This window comes from Alosa sapidissima, chromosome 22 (genome assembly GCF_018492685.1).
Source record: "Alosa sapidissima isolate fAloSap1 chromosome 22, fAloSap1.pri, whole genome shotgun sequence".
Taxonomy (NCBI): Eukaryota; Metazoa; Chordata; class Actinopteri; order Clupeiformes; family Clupeidae; genus Alosa; species Alosa sapidissima.
Genome location: NC_055978.1, coordinates 28,451,621 through 28,469,744, shown reverse-complemented (window position 1 = coordinate 28,469,744; position 18,124 = coordinate 28,451,621). Strand labels below are relative to the sequence as shown.

The window sequence follows — 18,124 nt, the reverse complement described above, 5'->3', positions numbered from 1 at the left end:
AAAGTCAAATGCGTCTTCTTTTTAGACAGATCCTGTCCCAGTGGTCAAACAAATCTCTCTCTCTCCTCTTGTTACCCCTCATGAATACTCTTAAGACAACAGTGGGTATGTTAACATTCCTTTGCAGTCCTGACACAATGAGGGTGATGCAAATTGCAGCCTCTCTCTTCCTTGTCCTCTGTCTGTCAAACGCGTGGTGACCCTCGGTGACAGCTGATGTGCGGGGCTGACGCAGGTGTGGATGTGTGCATATGACAGCGCACACATATCCTGCTGTCTGTTCAGATGGCACAGTGCCCCCGACCTCACAACTTCGGGTCGTGGGCACATGATGTGAGACAGACACGGAGTGACATTCCATTTCCCCCATCTCTAGCGACCTCCATCTTCAACACATGGCTCCTGCCGCACCACAAGCTCCATACCAGCAGGACTCTCCGAGGCACTCATTATGCACGGAACACTAAAACCCCTTTTGCTACTTTATATTGTTTACAAATTCAAATAACTTAACCTACTTTGTCCCCACGCTCTCTATTTTTTTGGCCAAAGCTTGCCCAGAGGGCACAGGTGAATTTGTTGCATTTGACATTTTCCACTGTGCTTTTTCAGGCCCAGTGAACTGAGGAAAAATGACATTTAATTACTGGAGAGCAGTCACGCAGTTCGGCTAATTACAATCCCTGGAGTTTAGTCATCATATCTAATTAACTTTTACTTTCATGAAAGCTTAATGGCATACTACAGCAGAGCACCACGTGCCATACATCAGAAATATTGACAATGGCGTGAAAATTAATTCCAAAAGATTCCCCACTAACTCCTATGCCTTTAGCGCTTTAGTGTGTGTCAAGACTTTTCTCCAAAAACCTTTATTAACCTTTAGTGACCATCATTATAAAATCTGTAGGTGGGATCCTCACATATCTAACTCTTCATACAGGCAAGTCTTCTCTTATTGCATGGACTTTTGCCATGGTTGGCTGAGATTCAAGGTCATTTATTAGACTAGCATTATGATTATCATTATCATCATCATCATCATCATGAAATAGATATTTTTTAAGGATGATAAATATTTAATCGATAGAAAAACTGTCTTGAAGAAAGGCTAATCATGCCTGCCTTTTATTGCCTGGCCTTTATAACCTCATTGACTGCCTCTGACGTTTTATTGCTGCGATATGCAATGCTCAAGTATCTTGCTAGTAATAACAAAATGCCGTTAGTTATTATTATTTCAATGTACACATAACCCAATAGATGGGCAAAACATTATGATATCAAATGAAAATACTTGACATTGAATGTACCTCAATATATATATTTGTTATTATCATAGACTCTTGTGATGCCTAAAATAACGTCTGATGCTGTTATTCACAGTTGAGGAAAAGATCAGTGTACCACATACTAGGACTGAATGGTTTATCTTGAATACACTTGAATGAGACTGTTAAAACCTCTGTATTTTTCTGTTTCAAGGTCAGACTCAGTGGCTTTCCTAAAATGAGGAGTTTTTTCTTGCTTAACTGCCAGAAAGGCACTGGGACACCTTAAAAATAGACAGCTGCAATTTTGAGCGCTATATTGCCTGTACTATTGTTTTAGACAAGATTTTATATCCCATTGTAATAAAATATGAAATATTTGACATAGCTCTTTAAGTATATCCCTTGCTAACACAATGGACCTGTAGCAAAGTCATACCAAATTATTAAATCAAGATTATGATTTTCAAGATAAGTTTTCCTTCAAGCAAATAGAAGCAAGGGAGCTGAATGGCTTATGATTTATGTATAAGACATTCCACTGTCACTTGCAAAAACCTGTGCTATCTTGTAGTAACAGCATGTCTCTTCTCTTTGTGTGTGTGTCAGTGGAGGCAGGTTAAATCACTGTCCACCCACCGCCTCTCTGGGCCATGTCTCCCTTGTCTTATCAATCTATCGACGTGGCACCTGTGCGGTCAGAGCACTGGGAGGCCAACGTAGCCGCCCGCCGCACAGGAATACTAATGCGGATGCAGATAGCTCATTTGGCCACCTCAGCAGCCATTGATCCCCTTGCAGGCCTTGGGTGAGACAGATGGAGTGTCACCCGTGAATACACGGGATTTGGACCCATCCCTCACCCTCGAGAAGGAACTCTGCCCAACCCCAGGCGAACACGTCCCCACCAGCAACATGCTGTTGGTCTCTACATCCTCAACACTGCCACCCCCTGCCTCTCCCAGAACTGCCAGCTCTGCCAGCCCACCCACGCTGCCAGGTCCCCCGTGGGTCTGGGAGATGCGCAGGATGGGTCGGACTCTGTTAATTACCAGGAGAGAAGCACAGCCCTCATTGCGCCTAGGAGCGCTAATGAGGTGCCAGGTATTGAGAGGTGCTATGCAAATGATGGAATGCGAAAGGCGAGATCTAATCTTGGATTTATTCTAATTAAAAGTGATTTACTTTGCTCATGTTTCCTTGTCTGGGAGGAAATGTCCTACTCAGAGAGAGAGAGAGAGTGAGAGAGAGGGAGAGAGAGAAAGAGAGAGAGAGAGAGAGGGAGAGAGGAAGGATTTCCAAAACTTCTAAAGTCTCCTCTTGAAGATGTATTGTCAAAATCTTACACTTTTTTGTTGGCCAACAGGCATTTGTGTCATGGCCCTGAAAATGCATGTAGCCGTAACCATTGATCCTCATATCGAGTCATCATGACTCATCTTAACTTGGAATGCCACCACACAACCCCTGCCAGTCATAGCACACACAGTACACAGAATTTACATGGGTGACAGTGTCAGCTTCCATGGCTGCACACTTTATGGGGATCGGCCTCCTGACCGCCTTTATGTCAATCATCAAGAAAAAAAAATCAGATGGGGGAGGGGCAACTCCATCCTATTAGCTGTCTGAAAATACTCACAGGATGACTTCACAATGATCTAGATAGAGAGTGGCATGTGCTTTCTGTTCAAGGGTACTTCATTAGCATGTGCGTGCCTGGAATCTGTTTGCATGTATGCATATTTTTTTTTTTCTGAGGTGAATCATAAAGTGATGACTGGAATGGGTTTGTGTTTGTTTTCCTACACACTGTAAGTGTGACCTTGTCATTCTTCATTTCTTTGTGAAGAGCACTTGCATTCTGATGTGTCTCTAACAATATGCTTGTGGCAGAGTACATTTTTATGGCTGGGAGCTAAATAAAAAGAGAGCGCCGAGATAAAATGAGTTTGGTGGAGTGAGCTGCATGGCTGTGCATCTCTAGAATCAAGTCCTCACTGGTAATGATCTCCATCCAGAACATCTAAATGAGCCATTTATTTTCATGGGTTATAATGTTTAATGCGTATTGCACTTTGTGCTTCAAATGGAATGGGCTCCATCTAGTTTTATATCTTACTGGTGAGAGCAGAATTTTCAATTACCATGGCAGACAACAGGTAATCTAAATAACCTCTTTCAAGTGCCCGAGTTCAGAGTTACCGAATGGCATGAAATTATTATAGACATTGCGAATTGTGCATTTCCCCGACTTGGTTCTATTTCAGACTGGCACCGTTTAGTGCTGTCAGGCCCTCTTACCTCTTGTGGAATAAAGGTCAAGCAATCAGGCATCTGTAAGGATGGCTAATTTGTCATCCCTTGACAAATGTGTCAGCGCCTAATCTTGTCCATGGGTTGATACTGCCACACACAGAAAAGGTTAAGAGATTCAAAGCTCCCCTTGTATCCAAACAGGGAGAAGGAACGGAGCTGAAAATTCAATTTTTCATTTGATCGTCTTGAAGCGCGTGTGTGGTTTTGTAGGGGTCTTAATTGTTAAGAGGTTTTTCTTGCATGCGTTCTCACTAAATGACACCCCACAGAGCAAGATTAGCTCTGTCAAGACAATAGGCGATCCAATACCTTCCACTTCAACTTTCTTCCGACTACTTTAGTGAATAATGCATCCTAGCTCACCGCGAGCGGATGGCGCGTGTCTTCACCTAGAGTTTCATATAGCGCGGCATCTCTCAGTGGGGCATTAGACAGGCTAATGAGACGCCTTGCAGTCTGCTGCTCCCTCAGTGAAGAGCTACCTATAGGGGAAGGTTATTGCCATTTACCTTCCATCACCTCTGCGGCATGCAGATCATCGTCTTGTTTTCATGCTCCTCTGGCACTTCCGATCCGTAATAGTGAGTGCGTCTGACAACGGGGCCTCAGACATGTTAAGAGTACATCAGAGGCAGGGCCACACTTAAGGAATATTAGCACCCTCCAGCTCACCTCCTGACATACACGCTGTCAATTAAATCGGTTTAAGAGGAAAGTGCATCAACTCTGAACAGTTTGTGCCTCTGTAGTTTCCATTGCATCTTTAGCAAATGAGTTTGTGTGTGTGAATGTGTGACTCACTTACGTGTGCCTGTGTATCTTCTTTTCAGTGTACATGCGGTTTACAGGGATGTCATGTGTTTTTCTCAACTGCCTCTTGTGTATGTACTGTATCTCTGATGTCTGTCTTCAAGTACGTCTTCAGGCTAAAGTAATGGTGGAAAATCTGGGTCTTCCTGTGTGAGATCACGATGCCGAGAGCTGAGAGCACAATGAGATGTCATGGCAGACTCATCCTGCTGAGTTAAAGATGGGACGGGGGGGGCAAGAGCGGAGGCTGTCAGGCTGAAGAGACATCTGAGCTCTGTTAAGAAGCTCTATGACACACATATCAACCACTTACTCATCCTGACAGGCCCTCTCCCTCTCTCATGTGTCCTCCACTTCCCTGTGTGTTATGCCCTCCATGTAAGACAAGTGCTACAGACGAGGAGCAAAGCTGCCTTGAAGTTCACTGAAAGCTTAACACAATATGCATTGTGCTTGTTTCTGGGGCTTACACCTATAGCCTTATTAAAGCATGCTCAAGGCATCATGGGTTTAATGTGAGCAAATACAATCACTGTTGACCGTGAAGAGCACATGTGCATTGGTGCTTTCTGTGGCCAGATGATGAAGACACTGGATTGTATGGATATCTGCTGGAAAGACCATAGTCTTGTTTAGAAAATAGATACATTGCTACAGTTGTTGAGAGAGACTGACTGACTGTGAAATGGAGACTAAATTGGGGCAAAGAAGCGTGCCCTTTGATGTTACCAGTAAATAAAGCTGACTGCCTCAGCCGCGCCCCAAAGGCCTCATTGTCAGAATCTCAAAACTGCATTTTTTCGTATCACTGAATATAAAATTGTATAATTCATCATGCAAATAATCTGGAATGAAACAAACAGAGCGCTCCCCAAAGGGAGAGCTATCTAATGAGCTCAGTGAAATTGGAATATTCATACCTCTGCACAGTCGTGTAATTTTTCATACTGCAACGTGTCGATAAACAAGAGGATAATAGGCAGCTGGAAACGTTGACAAAGACATTTGCAGATAATGTCAATAGATCATTGTCACATATCCAACAAAGTGCAGACATTTGTTTATTGGAATGATTAAAATTAATGTTCCATCTCGGATGATGAGAAAAAATGGTTGCAATTACAACATTTACCTCAGCGAGCAAATAGAATCAATGCTGATCAGAAGGCTGCATTGCCTTGTGCACCAATACACCTCAAACAACGACATTAGAGTTAAGCCTTCTATACTGTAGTGCGCTCAACATTGGATCTGACGGAGAAAAGTCATTAAAGATAACTCCATCACCCCACTGGAGTTTCTCTGCTCCGATGACTCCACAACTCCCCTCATCAGCAGACAGAGGATCATCTACCTACAGTAGCGTCTGCCCATAGGTGGTGCAGACCGCACGCAGGGCCAGCCTTATGTCGGAGAGAGGTCGTGCTGTGGTCCATTTGCGGTGAACCCCCTGTCATCATTAATGGAATCAGGCTCCCTGTGAGCAAGGTGGCCCGAGGGGGTGTCAGAAGGTGAGGGGGGTGGAGGTGGTGGAGGAGGTTGTGTAGAGCACCTGAGCTTGGGGAGTGTGTGGTTTAGGATCACCACTTTCCCAAGTGTGTGTTAATACCAAGACCAGCTGGGGTCAGGCCCATAATAGTTCCCATTTTTCAAAAGGCTGTGCTTTAAACATATGGAGACATACTGTATGTGGCCAGTGCAAATGGCATTTCAGCATGTGTAACCTCTCGGCTTCCACTTTCTGGGCTGACTGACAGGTCCTCCTCATGCTTTACGACAGGGGGCATTTATCAGCCCTCCGACACCACTCCCCTTCTCCTCCACCACTCCCCTTCTCCGACACCACTCCCCTTCTCCTCCCAGCCATCTGATTTGCCCCATTACTAAGGAGAGGGAGGAGGTGGGGAGGATAAGGCTACAGAACAGCCCTCTCCACCTCCGCATAACACACACACACACACACACACACACGCACACACACACAGACACACACACACACACACACACACACAGACACAGACACAGACACACACACACACACACACACAGACACAGACACAGACACACGCACACGCACACGCACACGCACACGCACACACACACACACTCGCACGCACGCACACACACACACACACACACACACTCATTCACACATGCCCAGATTTCATCGCAGTCTCTCCGGTTTCACGAGGGAATTTGTTTCTGTTTCACTGTCACTGCTTTCCTGTTTAGAGTGAACCCTAATTAGTGACCTTCTCTCAATGGCCACACACACAATCACAGACAGCGCTGGTCTGAAGACACGGGCTTCATTAGTGATACCCAGCCTCGGCTCATAAACCCAGCTGAGAGGGGAGGGCTGCAAATGAGGAATGTTGCAGTAGCACGATCCCTGCCCAGTGCTCTGACCACTAGATGGCAGTAGTGACTAAAATCAATAATGGAGGTGAGGCTGCAGTTTGTCAGCCAAAGCCTCTGGAGGATGGGATGCAGTATTACTATAGTTGTCATCAAAGCATAATCATCAGAGAAGGCCGTATAGAATTTCACACACTCAACTTTTTATCTGCACATATAAATGATGACTGATGTGAAACAGGGTACTAGATTCTAAATACAGCAAGGCACCATTATTGGGGAGCAAAGGGAGGCTATGTTGATTTATAGGACATGGAGCTCTATTCTAAAACATTTGCATACTGGTGATACTGGAGTCTTTGCCCCAAGCTATCTACACTGTCAAAACAGACGGTGCCTATTAAAAGTGCCCTGGCTTATAGCTTGCTCCATGTGTCCTTTCAAGCTCATTTTCCAAGGCTTGATGTGGAGATCCAAGTCTTGTTGATACAGAACCAGCACCAGTGCTTCTCTGTTGTGAGGAGCAGCATCGCGAGGAAACACAGTTCCCCATTGTGTGTCCATGTGGCTAGACGGGGCAAGAGACGAGGGCGGTGGCTGATTTGAGATCAGTGGAGAGTAACAATGTGCACCAGATGCCCGGTCATAAAGCATCCCCTGTGCTCATGCCAGCCCTCTCCTCCCTAATGCCCACTCCTCTCTCCATCTTCACTTTAATGGAGACTCAAAGGAGGCCAATTAAACATAAAAGACTTTGCGGACAGAGACAACTTCCCCCTGTGACTCGAGTAAGCTGTGAAACTAAAACGCTCTCCCTGAGATTGCACGTTTTCTTTTGCAAGAAGGTTAATGGAATAAGATATAGCTTTATTGTGTGTTTTTGTGCATGCGTTTAGCTTGGGATGTAATGCGTTTAGCTTGGGATGTGACTTCCTCTGTCCTGTTTGCAAAATGATTGTTTGCATTTTTTATCGGTAAAAAGATACCATAACAATAAAATATGGTATTTTACTGGTCTAAATTTCTAACTGGTCTAGATTTATCTATCTCCATTTCTATGCAAATACTGTAAAACAAGCTTTACATTTCTACAACTCTTCATTGTTAACCCAGTGAGGATGATTTTTGTCCGGAGACTAGTAAGCTTGCACAGGTGTTGGAAAAGGCTTTGTTGACAATGGCTAATTGTAGACTGTTTTGAACAGAAATGCGATAATGACTGCAGTGTGGCCCTGCCAGTGTCCCAGAGTGCTCTGGGTATTAATCATCTCTCATTTATCATTATATCAGGTAAACAGAGTCACAGCCACAACCAAGTCCGACCTGTGCACATACACACACACAGAGACGCATGCACACACACACATGCACGCACGCAGGCAGACACACACACACACACACACACACACACACACACACACACACACACACACACACACACAGCAAAATGTCAGTGTATTGCTGGTGCAGAAATGTCACAATGTCACAAACTATATCTTTTGGTCTGCACCTTAAATTAAAATTTGGCAGATATACAGACAGTGAATGCTCTCACAGGCTGACTTGTTTGACCTCTGGAAAGAGTGTGTGTCTGGGAGGGTGGGTGTGGGTGTGTGTATTGGGAGAGAGAGAGAGAAAGATTCATATCAAAAGCCAAATTGAGCCAATGAACCATTTTGTGACTAACTCCATGTTGTAAGATTGTCTTTTCATAGCAAATGCTGCAAAATATATTGATATTTATTTGCTTTTGAATATATGATATGAAACTATGAACCTCCACAGCATAGCTTGCCTTGTCTCATCTCTAGAATATAGTCCTTTTTGTGCTCCTTCTCTGTCATCCAACGGCTCCTGAGAGATGTGCGAGCCCAGCTTGTGGTCGGCTGTACTCTGTCTCCAATGCTCCAGACATATTACTCAGCCCATGCAGACACTCCCTATCGACAAAACAAACAAAAAGATGTGAGAGGCAAGTTAGTGCTGCAAAGGTGCCTAGATCCTGCACTCTTGTTCAACATGATGCACTCTTTATTTGAACATGTTTTGTCATAAATTATTTGAGAGAGTTTGTCCATGGCTGTGCCTGTTTGTCACCTACAGTCGGGACTCTAGAGGTAGGATGCAATGCTCACAACCTGAGCAGCTATTGTCTGACTTTGAAATGTGCCTGGTGGCTCTGCATTGCACAGCGCTTAGTTCACAGAACCCTTGTTGTAGACCCCAAGCTTAGATCTGAGGACCTGGTGAATCATACATTTGTTAACAAAGGAGAAAAAACAGAGGAAACTGGATCTGTTAGAAAAGTTTTTAAATTTGGGCTTATATATCACAAAACACTACATACCAGACCACCTCACCACCGTTTTTACAGTATATCTGATGTGAAGATTAAAAACAAATTTGTTGGAGGAGTTTGACTTGCCTATTTTTATTTTTGTAATAACAGTAAGACTAATTTATTTCTCTTATTAAGTTATCATGTTTTTTTGAATGAAACATACAGGTTTTAAAGGAGACAATTAAAATGTTGCAGTCAGGCTGGATCTATGGACCTCATTAAATAAACAAATGAGGCTCTATTTAGTCCTGATAAGCGTAAACCACCAGAAGATAAAATCTGCAGGGCATTATTTTTTTAATCTTTCAGAGTGACAGCCCCATTATATGGTGTGTGGAATTTATGAGATGATCATCTTTGATGGTCTGGACGTCCACAGCTTCCAGTAATGTCTATGGTAATGATGTTCTCTTTCCGATCGTCACTGACAGTCTGCAATGAAAGTGATTGTTGACGTTTCTATTTATGCGAATACATTTTTTGTGTCCTTTCTAGCCTTATTTATGTCATTTTTTACATTGTGATGCATCAAGTCAGAATTTGTTGCGCTATGGGCACACTGACTTGGAACGTCCTTCAAATATCTTATGCAAATACCCATTATGGCCTGTTACAGTGAGTCGTGTGACAGGCTTCAGTCTAGCTGACTTTCTTTGGTAACTTCCTTTTCCACTACAACAATATGAATTATTTTACTGCATGGTTCTGCCATGGTTCAACAATACATCAACTAAAGCATTAGGTACGGTGGGTACATCATTATGAATTATGATTTATTAAGCATGATCATGATGATTTCTTTTTCTGCCAAACATGCGGTCTCCACTACTCAAATTCTGATTTAAACACCACTTGTGCAAATTCTCTAAATGCATAATGTCATTATTCACCACTTTAGTTGAGGGGCCACAAACATGATAAACTCATGAGTAACTAACCTTTAATTCATGTAATTTCACAATTTCGCCAACATCAATAATATGTAATTAATCAGTTTTAAAGAAGGACCTATTCACCACTTTAGCGGAGGGGCTTCTTGTATATTCCCCTAATAATTCAAGTCTTACATGCATGAATTTGTGATTTTTCATGTACAATAACCCTGAATTGAATTCCATGAGAAGTAATTTTTGACAGAAAAAGAAATCATTATGATCATGCTTAATAAATCATAATTCATAATGATGTACCCACCGTACCTAATGCTTTAGCCCATGGCACACTCCTTTCATTTAACATTTTCTCTGTAAATCACTTTACAGGCATATCATTTACATTTAGCCTATACTGTCAAGCTACAATGTCATTTAAATGGCATACAAACATCTTTGCCTTAATTATTCTGGCAAACAAAGAATATTCTGATGAAAGAAAACCCAAAATTAATCAAAACAACATCCAAGCACTGTTCTCCTACTAGAGTCAACTGTTATTGCATCTCATTTTCACTGTTCAACACAGGTACTTTAATTTGGCCAGAAACTGAGCCATGGGGAAGTGGTGTCTACCACAAAGCCTCTTGAATTGTATTCCAATATTCCTGCCAGGGCACTGTTCTAGGAACCACTGAAGGGAGGTCTCACTCATCCAACCAACCAACCAATTATCACCTGTGGGGAGGGAACACCAAAACAGCATGAGGCGACATAAAACCCATCCTATTTTAGATATTCTTTTCAGAGCAATGGAGACACCACCCAACAGAATGTTAAAATATCACATTTTAAACAGGATTTCACAGGATTAAATGAGACCAGATGTTAGGTCAGTCTAATTAATTGTTCTAAACATCTTTGCCTTTGCACTTACAGACATTATCTATCTAGTCTTGACTTCCATTTTAAAATGTTTCTCCTGGTCTCTCAGTGGCTGGATCTCTGTTTTCATAATGCCTATGGGTGAAGGTGTCCTCATCGAGCACAAGGACAATAACTTCCTCAGGCTGTGATTAATTCTCACCAGCTGACTCTAATCACCACGTAATTAATAGTTGATGTGGTGGCTTACAAAAACACCAGTGCCATTAACCTGAACTGTAGCACTTTGCTTTCCCCCCTCAAATATTTCATGGTTGCTGGTTATAAACGGAGAGCTGGGAACCGACTGTTTGTTTTGTTTTGCTGAGGTTGACTGAAGTCCTTCAAAATTTGTGTAAAGTTTAAGTCAGTATTGATTACACTGAAAACAAAGAGCCGCAGTAAAGATAAGCAGGCGTATTACTATATTATTAGTTTTCCTTAGCTTTACAAATCCTTAACCAGTTACATCTCTACAGTAAGTGAGCCAATTTGAACAAAGTTGCATTTTTCAATGACGGTAGTCAGCATTTACATTACATAAGTTGAACTTTCTTTTCTAAACCAATGTAAACACTACTCCATCTAAAGAATATTTCACATTTTTCAATAGCTCAGTTTTCATTTCAGATGGTTGTGAATGGCATATCTATCTATAAATTGCAGGAACATCTGTCTGCCTGTCTGTCTGTGTGTCTGTGTGCCTGTTAACCGCATATCTGTCCAACCGTAAGTCTGATTGATTTCAAACTTGACAGGTGTCTTGCTACGGGCACGAGTAAGTGCAGTGCCAAGTTTGACGTTGTTTGGCGAAGTAATGCAAAATATATTGTTAAATATATCGGAAAAAGAAGCACACGTTGGCTTTCTCCGCTCTACTGTAGCCACTCCCCCTCTCACACAGCACAGCGCAGGAACAGAGGCAGAGAGGATAAGATGAGTTTTGGCAGTACTGAATCACGGGTTAAGATGCAAGATGTTTGGATGATTATCATGTCTGACCTCAACAGTAAAGACTCCCTGTATGCAGTTTGCTTGCATAAAATGATTCTGCAGATTTTGCAACAACACGCATTGGCAAAAAGTGGCTATATAAAATTACATAAAATGTATGTGCAATAAACTATTTAATAGGCTAACAATAAACACCTTAACTCAAAACAGCTGTTAGGCTTATGTCATTCTGATCTGTAGAAATGTCACATGCAGCCATGCCTAAATTCTGCTTACTTCACATTAATTATAGGCTAATATAATATAATATTCAGTATTCATTAATGAATGCTTAGCTGGAATAATATTTTTCCCTATCATCCTATTTTTAGAGCAGGCATACCTGCAGGCATGTAATTGGGGGCCAAGCAGCGAAGCTGCGAAGGCACCCTTTGTGTTTTTATGATTTCTTATTGGGGGCCAAGCAATGAAGCTGTGAAGGCACCCATTGTGTTTCTATGATTTCTTATTGGGGGCCAACTGTGAAGCTGTGAAGGCGCCCATTGTGTTTCTATGATTTCTTATTGGGGGCCAAGCAGTGAAGCTGTGAAGGTGCCTATTGTGTTTCTATGATTTCTTATTGGGGGCCAAGCACTGAAGCTGTGAAGGCGCCTATTGTGTTTCTATGATTTCTTATTGGGGGCCAAGCACTGAAGCTGTGAAAGCGCCTATTGTGTTTCTACGTATTCTTATTATTCATCTTTCCTCTGCCATTGAAGTCTATGGCAGCCCATAGAACCGTCTGGTAAGAAGTTGTGAAATTTAGCACACTGATTGGGGACAGTCCCATGATTCATTTCAGCAAGTTTCATGTCGCCACCTTGAGCACTCTAGTGCCACCAACAGACCAAAGTTTGACGTGCCTTCACACACATAACTTTTGACCCGTTGGCCTGATTTTAAAAACTGAGGTACCATTGGAATCCTTGGACCAGGCTGAGTTCAACGCACCCTATGACGTAATATTCCGCCATGATGGATTTTCCGCCATTTTGGATTTCATCAAAAACACTTAAAATGTATTAGGGGTCACATATTTTCTCTGATTCCCACAAAATTTGATCAGATCATCTTCAGACCAAGCCTCATTCAGCTTGTGGTTTTCGTCTTCGGAACTATTACCGTTCTCCCGTAACAGCCAATCGAAATTTGCGGCGAAGCCGCCAAACAGGAAGTGAGCTCATATCTCAGCAACCCTTGCAGTTATCAAAACCAAACTTGGTAGGTGGACTTATGACCCCATCAGGAGGACACTCAACAAAGTTGGTGACCTTTGACCTCTAGGGTGCACTGTAATTCAGAAACATGCTTTTTGGCCTGTAGCTGCTGTTGTGCTTAGAATTACAATGTACTAATGGTGTCTGGTAATACTCTGGAACATCTTTATGTCGACAGGTGGCAACTTATGACATCAACATAATTGATTCGGTCGCCATATTGGATGTAATCAAAAACACTAACAAATTTCCCTAGGTCACAAATTTCATCTGATCCTCACCAAAATTGGCACAGACCATCTTCAGACCATGCCTTGTCAGTGCATTGATTTCTATAACTAGGGTGGCCAGATGAGATTGGCTGAAATTCGGGACGCTTTTTTTTTCAGGGGGGGGGGGGTTGTAGGCCTATATAGACTATTATAAAAGATAATGAATTTTCAAACCTGTACCAAAACACATTTTATTCAAACATTAAGTCTGCCTCAAAATACAACAGAGAAATCATGAACTCAAAATGTCATTGTGGGGGAAAAAAATCAATGACTGCGTAATAGTGCAAATCAGACCTTTCAGAATAAGGATAATAGCCTAACGCTAATAACAAGCCTTGCCAAAATTATGGGTCATTAAGTAAGAATACAAAATAATTGTTAGATAGTCCTCCCGGTACCTGTATAGCTTTTGCTTTTTAGCGGCGTGTTGGGGTTCCGGTACATAAGCCATGTCAAGGAATGAAAGAAAATGAGCTAAAATCAGTGCATATTCGCACCTAATTATAGAACGTCAAAAAAGAAACAAAGTAGCCGGGGCTGCATCCAGACACTTAGCTGCCGTCGGGGGCTGCATGCAGTCGACTCAACCTCTCTACGGACAGTTTTTAATATTTATCAGAAAATAACTACTCAGTATTCTGATTGAGTATAATTTTCGGGACAATTAAGGGATTCGGGATAAACGCTTAGATTTCGGGACTGTCCCGAATTGCTCAGGACGTCTGGTCACCCGTAGCAGCCAATCGAAATTGGTGGCGAAGCCGCTCAACAGGAAGTGAGCTCACATCTCAGCTACCGTAGCATCTATCAAAACCAAACTTAGTATAAGGACTCGTGACTCCATCGGGAGGACGTCCAAGAAATTTGGTGACCTTTGACCTCTAGGATCGCTGCAAATAGCAAAAATGCAAGTTGGCTTGTATTTTTTGACGTGCTAGACATGAAACTTGCTCTGACAGCTTATGGTCTGATTGCAGCATTGAGCTAACAGCATTGAGTTGCCGTGGTTACTCCGGCCTACTGTTTGGCCCCCACATTGCTGCTTGCAGCTATATTTGGGCTAGGGTTTTCTACAGGAATGGCATATTTGAATGGGCACTGTACTAGTTAGATTAATGCAGCAAAGCAAATCACATTAATTTCACCCATTTGGAAAGAAGTCTAGCCAAAACATAGTTATGTGCAACCAAATGTGCTTATTAGTATCTCTTTCTAAAGATCGCTGACACAATGTAGAGTAAGCGTCTAGTCAATAGGACATTGATGATGGTATAGGATTAAGGCACTTAATGTTAAAGGGGTGCTATTATGCTTTTTCGTTTTTTCCTTGTCCTATCGTGGATTACATAGCTTTTTGTGTATATGTAAATGGTCGGCAAAGACACAATATCAAAAGTAACCACTAGGGGGGAGTAAATGAATATCGCAAAGACAGACTACTGACCTGCCTAGAAACGCCTCGATGCGAATTTCAGCCGTTGCTTTATTTTAGTTCCGGTACGAGGTGACGTAACCTCGTACTTTTGCTGGGAGTAAATGGGACAGCGTCATCAGATGATTTCATAGTCAGTCAGAACAGTTCGATTTCGCGTTTCTCAGCAAGTAAAGTTTCGGTTAGCAATGGGTAGTAGGTGTTTTCTTCGTTGTGAAGGGACGTCTCCCTTGTATGCTTTGCCAAAGGCAGAGCCTACACGTACCTGTTGGCTAGAGTTTATTTTTAACTCTATTCCCCCAACTTTACCGACCATTTTACTGTGTCCCCGTCACTTCACGGATGGCTGCTTCAGCAACCTGCATTTGTTCAGCACAGGATTTGCGAAGCTGCTAGCTCTGAGGGGAGATGCTGTTCCAACTTTGTGTGGCCCCATGGGTGAAGATGTCGGTCGACATGTAAGTAAACCTATTGGGAATGCATTCTGTGGGAGTACAAAGTGCGCTATTGAAGACGACTTCAGTCGGCACACAGTTGTCCATGGGATCGCTGAAAACGGCACACATGAGAAGCAAAGGTATTGTGTGATGTAGTTGTTTTTACTAATAAGATTTGTCTATATTATTCGTAGGTATCCAGACAAAGCTGCCTCTTCTCAGTGTAGGCACTGGAATAATTTCTGGTATAGACTCACCACTGGCGTCTACACCAATAAAGGGCCCAGGCTGTCGACCTAGCAAGAGACCACGGCTTGAGTTGGAGGACGAGGAGGAGAGCGACTCCTCAAATGAATTTCATAAGGAGCCTCTGGACTCGACTTACAACCCTGGAGATTCTGTACTTACAGAGGAATCTGACATCTCGTAAGTTTTTAGCATTGGCTACTGTATAGTATTGGCTGTACTAAAAGCAGTATTGGCTACTGCTTTCAGTATATGGTTACCAGCTATACAACATTGCTATTATTTTAGAAAACATATTTAAAAGCTAATATTATGTTTTGTTTCTAATCTGTTAGGTTTGAGACACAGTCCACACATGATGAGGAAAAGTATATTGTTTTTGAAAGCTGCCTCAAACAGCTGTTTGAAAACTGTCCAGTGTGTAAGAAGGGCTGTAATCTCCAACGACGAAGGATGGGAACCTATGTGGCTTTCACTCAGCGATGTCCACACTGCAGTTACTTCAGAGAGTGGGAGAGTCAGCCCATGGTTGGAAGTACCCCTGTCGTCAACCTACAACTTTCGGCGGCTACCTACTTTACAGGGACCTCCTTCATCCAACTGGAAAAGGTAAGCATTTTACCATTTCAAACATGTGAATCTTTCTAGTGATGAACTAAACTGGTCTAAAACGCCTCTTATTTGTCTTTTTTTTTTAAAGCTGCGCAAGGCCATGCAACTCCAGATATTTCAGTATGACACCTTCAGAAGGCATGCAAGGAATTACATGGAACCGGCTATTGTTCACAAGTGGAAGATGGATCAGCAGAGTCATTTCCAGCATCAATTGCACCTTGGTGGGGTGGTTGCAGTGGGAGGAGACATGAGGGCTGATTCTCCAGGTTTGTAGAAATTTAAAATAGTCTGGCAACTAAATTATTAGTTTGCATTCTGAATCATATGACATCCCTTGATGGTGTGCTGAAAAGCTTTACACACTCTGTAATACATTTTTTTAGGGCACTCAGCAAAGTTTGGCAGCTACACTCTAATGAATCTGGAGAGCAACACCATTATGGACATCCAACTTGTTCAGGTATGTTTCTCTCTTTGGATTTGTTTGAATTTGAATCTTAAAAGTGTGTGATTTTTGTCTCATGTTTTTTTTGTTTGTAATGACCATTCACTACCAGAGCAATGAAGTAGGTGGCAGCTATCATATGGAGAAGGAAGGACTGAAAAGATCCCTAGATCATCTGGAGTCGAATGGATTGAAGGTGGATTACATTGTGACAGACTGTCATCCACAGATCCAGAAATTTCTGAGGGAACGCAGCGTAACTCAGTTCTATGACGTTTGGCACTTTGAGAAAGGTAAAGTGTTTTCCTAATTCATATCCTAAACTTTGAAGTTAGCAATTAACAGATCGTATAATCAGTGTGTGTGGTAAACAGGTTTGTCCAAGAAACTTGAGAAAGCTTCGCACAATGAAGACTGTGATGTTCTGAAGAAGTGGCTACAGAGCATCAAAAACCATGTCTACTGGTGTGCCACGTCATCAAGAAAAGGTGGCAAAGTGGACATCACTGCTAAACCACCTACAAAATGTTCATGTTCATGAAGACCCCCTTTTCCCCAAATGTCTGCATCCCGACCACATCTCAAGGGACCCTAGCAAATGGCTACAACCTGGTATGTGCCAAATTATCTTTACTCAGAAAATCAAGTATTACATTTTTCCAGTCTTTTGTTGTGATGCAAGGGGTTGATATTTCACCATGTGTTCTTATTTTACTGAAGGATCAGTTGCACTTCACAAAGCTGAGAAAATACTACTCAACAAACAGAGTCCTGAAGGATATAGAGAAACTCAGCCACCATCACCAGACCTCATCACTAGAGTCCTTCCACAGCCTGATACTACGTTTTGCACCAAAAAATGTAGTTTTCCCCTTCATGGGAATGTTGTGCAGGTAATACACAGTGTCATTTTAAAAGTGACTGATTGAGATGACTGTCAGTCATTCTATGTATTTCATAATTTTGCTGTGTTGTTACCATAGGTTGTATCTAGCAGCAATGCACCACAATGAAAATGCTATGCGGTAGCAAGCCACAACATCTACAGGACAGGCCGTTTTCAAGGTTGTTTTTCCAAAGGCGAAGAGGGGGGAAGGCATTGTGAAGCCCGTGAAAACAAATCCAACCTTCAGTAAGTTTGTTAAAGATTTTCTTTAAATACAGCCACAACAGTTTACAGATTGTTATGGATACATTTATTGGATTTGAATGCTATATCTTCCAGACTATGTACGTGAACTCATGAGGCTGCTCATGCAGGAAGTTTTTGAGGACCCTACATCTCTTGCAGAGGAATTGAAGACCATCCCCATCCCTCCAGACTTCTCAGCAGAATTCCTGAAAACTCCAATGGCTGAGCTGGTTGCCCGTCACGTCTCCCGCTTCAATCAATAGGTGGCCTGAAGCCTATGTAATCACCAGACGGGAACTGCTGCCGTATCCGCTGCACCACACATGACGGGATGATGACCCGACGACTAGGCCCTAAGTAACCCCAGCACCAGCTTACAAAGCTGCGATAGGCAAGATGCCTCAAACGCCTGAAGGGACAAGGCACAGAGTTCTCTG

General features: G+C 42.5%; 1 long non-coding RNA gene across 1 annotated transcript; it reads left to right on the top strand.

Annotated features, from left to right (window-relative positions):
- The first annotated feature begins 17,392 nt into the window (after positions 1 to 17,392).
- On the top strand, positions 17,393 to 17,864 carry LOC121697292. Its single transcript, XR_006026421.1, has 3 exons — positions 17,393 to 17,448; positions 17,539 to 17,687; positions 17,781 to 17,864. It is a non-coding gene; the product is annotated as an uncharacterized LOC121697292 (long non-coding RNA).
- Positions 17,865 to 18,124: the final 260 nt, after the last annotated feature.